We start from the raw sequence: 7,508 nt of genomic DNA, 5'->3' as shown, positions 1-7,508 counted from the left end.
ATGATAGAGTCTCTGATCTGTGCTGGCATGCAGACAGAAAGGGCAGACTGGATGACCGGGTTGATTCAAGGATAGATAGAAAGATAGTAAAAAAAGAGAGCGATAGACGCATTGCACGAATGGTGTACATACCACATTCCATTACGGTGATGTGCAGGACTATGTCAGGCTAAACAAAGTAGTATCTGAAATAGCGACACTCATACTCACCGATGGGGACTGTTTAATTCAAGAGCAATGTTGTAGCATGCACACATATACCGTAGAGAGGAAAGAAACAGAGGGGCATTGTTCATTGAGTTAGTGAATTGTTTAGTCACATCAAGATTCTGAACAAGCATGGAACAAAGAAAGCACAATGCAGAAGAAAGTAAACAACAAATAACAAACAACAAATAACAAAGCTCTATGTTCAACCCGATCACCAGAAAAACAGGTTGGCATTGTATATGTCAACATTTTCACATTTGCATGTTATTATGCAGAGGATACATTAAAACTAAATGTGATTAGGTTTAGGCACAAAAAACACTTGGTTATAGTAAGGAAAATATCATGTTTTGCCTTAAAATAATGCCACTGTCCCTGCAGGAAATGCAGGGATGTCTCAGTAAAAAACAACTGCTTTTAATGCCACTATCCTATCAGGAAATGCAGCAGTGTTTTGGTAAAAAAAACCTAACCACTTTCCATGCCACTATCCTAGCAGAAAATGGAGTAATGTCTCTGTAAAAACAATTGCTTTTCATGACGCTATCCATGCAGGAAACATGGCAATGTCTCTGTAAAAACATACACTTTTCATGCCACTATCCCTACAGGAAATGCAGTGATGTCTCAGTAAAAACAACTCCTTTTCATGCCGCTATCTAGGCAGGAATTGCAGCGATATTCTAGTCAAAAACAGACACTTTCTATGCCACTATCTTGGCAAGAAATGCACCAATGTCTCCATAAAAACAACCACTTTTCGTGCCACTACCACAACTAGAAAACAGCAACGGGCCGCTACAAAACCATCCACATTGGTAGCCTAAAAAGCTGCTGGAAATACACTGACTGGTTGCAGTAAATCACTCACGATCCTAGAATGCTGCTGGACACACAGCAGTGACTCACTACAACACAACCAGCTTTGTTCATCTCACACTGTGGTCTGCAGCTTGGCAGGTGTCTCACCTTGGTGACATGTCATATACCTTCCCCTCCACCTGCTATTGACAAAGTCAGCTCATATACTACATCACTTAAAGGCCCAGACACACCAAACAGACATCAGAGAACTAGCGGCAATGCAACATTGGTTGCATCACCTCACATGGACGATGTCTCAACCAAAAAGTTGCACATGAATCCACTGCAAACACTGCAGCCAACAGCCAACCTCCATGTACATTCTGCACCTGGGTGGGAGGATCTAGCTGTCCACACCAGCACCAGTGGTTGTCTGTAATTGTCATTAAGAAAGGGAAACCGGAACACCGTCATGATGCTAGCTGGCCAGTTGGAGATGTTGATAATGTTGTTATGATAAGTATGAAATGTTCAAATGTACAATGCCAGTGTTTTATTCTGGTACACTGGCTGCTGTGTTCTTAGTTAGGAAGTTCATATTGTGCTTGGCGACAGCCAGTGCAAAGGTGTCAAGGCAGCATGACATTTTTTTAGAGTGCTAGCGAGAGAGAGGGAGAAAGGGAGTGAGTGCAGAGTAAACAGTGACTGCCAGACTGCCTCTCTGCTTTCAGTTCACATGCTAATTAGAAACCTCGAGTGAGGCAGAGCAGCCAGGGACACGGCCTGCCTTGACTTGAAAAAAGACAAAGAGGGGAAGAGAGGGAGGAGAGGAAAAATATCAGGAGATGAAGAAACCAGCAGAGATAAAGCAGATAGAGAAGTAAAGGAAAGGGCAGAGGAGGATCCCTGACAGAGGCCTTGTTTGCCTCCGCTGTATCGTTTGTCACTCCATTACAGGTCAGGGTTATTAGGGGAATGATGATACAGCATGACAGCCTCCTGCTCATGCACAAACAAGAAGACTTTCTCTGAAATGGTGTGTCTTGTTGTTTGTGGGTGTGTGAATGTGTTGTTGCAGATTGTGAACACACACACACACACACACACACACACACACATATTTATAAACATGCACACAGCAAGGAAAGCATGTGATAACCTTGCTGATAGGCTTGACCACAACATGTTTTCAGTTTTCCTATACACATGTGTTTCTTACATGATTTCTTAGAAGCTGAAAACATGCTCCTTGAACCACTGATGTATTGCGTAATAACATCAGACCTTAACTAACTGACCACGTTCTTGGCAATGTAATGTAATCTTATCTAAGGGTGCCTCTGTTCGAACAACAGCCTCAGTGTCGGATCAAAACAAACAGCAGCTGGCTGCGTGCTCGCACTCCTTGCCTTAACTGCCGGCAGCAAAGAGGAACAACGGCAAGACTCATAAACACAAATCATGCATCAAAACAATGAGCTGCAGTCATGAGCAAAAACACTGAGGAGGGTTAGAGCCCCTTTCATGCATGAGAGAACATTTATAAGTTTGCGCACCGTAGCACCACATGCAGCATTTCAATTTGAATTTCCTCCCAGAGGACGATTTGAAAGTGCAATTAGAATTTTGCACAGGGTTACAAAAGGAGAGAGACATGTTTTTCAAGGACTTTTCAAGGGAGTGATGCAATTGCCCCTCTTCCTTGCACTTGGCTTTTTTTCATAGCAACATACCATACTTAACCTAGTAACACAGTGAGGGTGCATGGCAACAGTGGTTCAATGTATCCCGCCTCCTCTCCCACTCTCCTGCCTCTGTACCTCCACATTTCTCTGTGCCATCACAAAGCAGATACCTTCGCATCTAAACAAGCTCCGTGTTTGTGTGGGTGCTTTGTCATTGATGGAAAAACAAAAATAAGCTCTTTTTGTTTTGCCGGTGTTACTTAATCTGTAGGGATAGAGGGACAGGCAGAGGGAGAGCGCGAGCGGGGGGAGGGGCCGTGCTCTACTGCTCGGGTACCAGCCAATCAGAGGGCAGGATCAGCTACAGGCAGGCATAAACAGGAGTTGTTGCTGTTGGTAACAGAAATCCGATTGGCTGTTGGGAGTTCTTGCTCAATGGGATAGGTGTCTCAGTGTGTGGGTATTTTGATCACTGTTATGGATGTGTTTATCTGCTGTTATGTTCTTTAATAACCTTGTTATTCCTCCCCCTTCTGTTTTCACTTACAGAGGAGGACTTTCAGGTCCAGCCACTGAGGCCATACCATTGGAAAATGTTCCCAGCTGTTATGTTCTGCCGGGTGCTAAAGCTCCTGAACTTTGGTTACCTTTAGCTGCTGGCCTGCAGAGGAAAGGCCATATTACGTTATCTTGGCTGCAGCGGTAAACACGCACCCAAAGACTGGACAGCCCATAAGATGACAGGGGTAGTTGAAAGCTGTGATGCTGGCGGACAGGTCACTGACACTACTGTTGTGCATGATGCATCTGCACCTGCTTTCCGTCACTGATGTCGAACTGTTGTTGTCTTGCAGCAGAGCTTTTGGTTCCCTGCCATTTGTAACAAAAAGCAGTATAATACATTTTTTTGTGTCGGTAATTTCTCGACCGTATTTCCAGAATAAATGTTGGCATCGCACATTTGATATGTAAAATTTGGACAGTATTTTGTGGCGGATTTGTTGAAACTACATTTCAGTAACACTGTGGTTAATGTGTGGTTATCCTTAGGCACAAACACTTAGTTGTGGTTAGGAAAAGATCACGTTTTGGCTTAAAACACTCCTTGTAGAGGCACAATTACCGCTGGAAGCGTCACCACTGTCTCACCAAAAAACACTCGCTTTTGGTGACACAGTTGTCGCTGGAAACACCACCAATGTCTCCCTAAAAACAACCAGTGTTGTTGTTTGTTGATCTCGAGCAGTGGTCTGCAGGTTGGCAGCCTTTCCATCTAGATGTCATGCCATCCACCATCCTCTCCACCTAAGTCAGCTCATATGTAATCACAACTAGGTCACTTAAGAAATGTTGATTTGATACATATGAAATGTACAAAGGTAACTCATCTGTGCGTTACAATACCAGCATTTTCCTCCAGTGACTGAACCGAAATTTTGGCTCAGATTTGATGGTTCCGTTTCATAAAGTCACACACAAACAACATGTCCAGGACTACAAATATTCAAAGTCCTTAAAGGCGGTGTAATAACATGTAATCCTAGAGGCCAGCATCAGTCTGCCAGCGCCCAGAGTCACACTCTGTTTACCACAGTTTCAGACAGAGCACAAAGTGCTGCACATGCCGGGTTTGTTTACATGCGGTTCCTTCCTGAAAGGGGCGGCGCCACACACCCGGCATTCCAATGTTGCTTTGGAAACAGTGCAGGCACAGTAGCCAATGGGAGGGCGGGGATTATGACATGTGTGTGTTTGTGTGTGTAAATTAATCAAGCAGTGGTATCTATCTGGCAGTGTGTGTTGACGGGGGGAGATTTTTTAATCAGCTCACTCAAGGAAGAAAACACACTGGGCAATAATACCGGGATCAAACAAACACATGCCGCTAAGCCAATTAAAAATCAACAGTCTAATCTCCCGGTGAAGGGTTATGAGGAGTGTACGTGTGTGTATCTGTCTGTGTGTTTGTGTATGTGTGCCTGATATGTTCGTTCTCACTATTGCTGTTGTGACAAAAGCATTTTCATTGTTTTCATTTCTTGACTTCAGGCTGTGTGTGTTTGCGCATGAGCAACTGTCACACTTAAAGTGTCCTGAGTGTGTGTTTTTGTGTATGTGCACATGCATGAGAGTACATGTGGTTGTGTGTGTTTTCCTTATACAGCTGTTATTGTTATGACAGGTTGATTGCTGGCTCTGTCCCCTGTTTTAGGTTCCTTTACCGTCAGGATGTTGGTGTCTTCCAGTTAACACTCACTTTATCAATGTGGACACACACGAAAAAAACGGCAGCTCTGCTATCTATCCAATTATATAATATGATAAACTCACACAGGCTAGAACACAAACAAAATTCAAACCATATGTGGACTTCCTACAATATTCTCTCATGTTTCAAACAATTTTTATGCCAATTATATTTTAGTATTTCATTTTATTTCCTTATAGCGGTTAAGGTGATAAACTAATTAACAGTATCAGTGATCTGCAAACATGTTCATATACTTACAGAGGTGTAAAGACTGAAAGGAGTGTAAGTGTGGTCTGTGTTTCTGTGTGTGTTTTCTTGTGCATGTGTGAGAATCAACTGATACACAGTCGGGACCACATGTTACCTGCCACACAGGAAACAGCTGCAGCGAGTAAACAGTAGCTTCATGAGCGTGTGTGAGTGTGTCTTTTACAGTTTATTTCCTTAAAACAGGGGCATCTTTGTTATCGACATCATTCCTTTGTTACCTCTGTCTTAAAGCAGCTCCTCAGCTGAAAGTGCCCTCAGGGCAGGAGAGAGGTAATCTAATTAGTAATCCACTTTTTTTTTCTTTTTGTCCACAGCATGTGAGCGCAATCACATTTGTGTAATCACTGGAAAACTGGGATGTGGTAATTGAGTGACAGTTCATCCATAGCAGCAATATGGACCGACTGGATTGAGTTCTAGATGGAAAGTTTCTGTCCACCTCCACTGGGAAGTGAAATGGGATTTAGAATTGTCCCCCCTGTGGAGCTGGAGATTCAGTGTCTTGCTTGAGGCCACTTTAGAAACGTGAGTGGCGGTTGACAGAGACACTGAGCCCAGGTCTAGTTTGTTGGAGAAAGTCATATGAAGTGAAGAGAACACAACATAAAGCAGGCAGTTGGAACACACAGTCTTTGTCCTCAGACAAACCTCTTCTTTCTTGAGTACAGTGTGAATCGAAAGTGGCTCCTTTGTCCCGGTCTAACAGCCGAGTGTCAGACAGACAGTTTGGGAAACAAAGAACAGGGCGAGCCAACCACAACATCCTCTGCAGACTCCTTAACTCTACCCAGCAACTACTGTACACTGACTCCAAGCCAGTCTGTCTCTGCTGCAAGCGAACCCAGGCATGCACGTGTGCTCACAGACATGGACTGCAGACAAAAAATTTCACATGGTTCGCGAGTCAAAGGAGATCCGTAGGTTTGTCGGTTTGCATGAATGTGTGCGGCTGGTTGTGTAGATCTTTGTGTATCAGAGCGTGTGTCTGTCCTCTGCACACATGCCTGCATGTACTCTAGTGTTTGCATGCGAGGAGGAGGAATCAGGAAGTTCTGCATTTGCTGTTTGTCTTTATTAGATAATAATTTCCTTAACAGTATTGTACAGTGTGCAAGCGTGTGTGTGTGGGTGGTCACTAATGTGCAGATATACATGGGGGCTCCGTGTGGGCAAGCTTTATTCACAGCCCCGGAGCAGGGCAAACTCTCATTGACGTCTGACTTGGAAAGTGACAAAGACGGACTTTGTTGCCTCTGTGGGCGAAGTGAAAGAACCCAGGCTTTGAGCGTCCCGCTTTGATTGCGTATGTGTGCGCTTGTGAGTGGGTTGGGGAGGTGGGTGTGTGTATGAGCGTAAGGGAACTTAAATTCCTACAGCGAATGAAAGGGTGTCTCCGGCCTCATTAATGAGGTTATAATGCTGAAATTCACTGTCTGATTTAAGATGATGATGAGCCCTGAGTCTTTCTTTCTTTCTTTCTTTTCTTTCTTTCTTTCTTTCTTTCTTTCTTTCTTTCTTTCTTTCTTTCTTTCTTTCTTTCTTCCCCACACAACTTACAAGTTGCAGTTTGCAGTTTCACTCCCCCCTACCACCTCCCTCCCATACCACCATCCTCCTCCTACCCCTGTCAAGGGAACGGTGCTCTGTCTGTATTGAGTGTATGTGCTGTCTGCAGCACACAGCATTCATGCCATACTATGTCCTTTCAGCTCCTCCAGCTCTCTATCTTAGCAAAGCCAGACATGAGTTGTCCTCCATTGAAATACAAATCCCCTTTGTTGGCATAGATACAGAAGCAGTGAATGTCTCTTCAAACACATGCAAACATTCGTAAATGCACGCACGCACAAGTCCCCCGAGGGCTTGCCTCCTTTGATCTGGATCTTACTCAGCCAGAGACAGTGCAGCAGGTGTGAGGCAGCCGTCAGGTGTGCGTGTACGGGAACAAGCCTGTGTATATGTGTCATCAGCCATATGGCCTTTTAGTTGCTAACTACACACCTAGCCCACCTCCTGCACCCACTCAAGCAAATCAGCCTCCATACAAACACACACACACACTCGCTTTCACCCTGTCTCCAAAGCGGCTGCAGTATTTAGAAAACACCCTGACTGGTAAAGCGCACAACCGAGGACAAATCACAGCAATTTCTGGGGTGGCGCTCCACCAATCAGACGGCTGAGGCTGAATGCAATCACCTGCCAAGCCAATCAGGGATTGAGAGAGAGGGGCAGCCAATAGCAGCAGGAGCCAGAAACTGAAGCAGTTAGAGATAGAGATAAACCAA

This window comes from Epinephelus lanceolatus, chromosome 9 (assembly GCF_041903045.1).
Source record: "Epinephelus lanceolatus isolate andai-2023 chromosome 9, ASM4190304v1, whole genome shotgun sequence".
Taxonomy (NCBI): domain Eukaryota; kingdom Metazoa; phylum Chordata; class Actinopteri; order Perciformes; family Serranidae; genus Epinephelus; species Epinephelus lanceolatus.
This window is presented reverse-complemented; position numbering follows the sequence as displayed.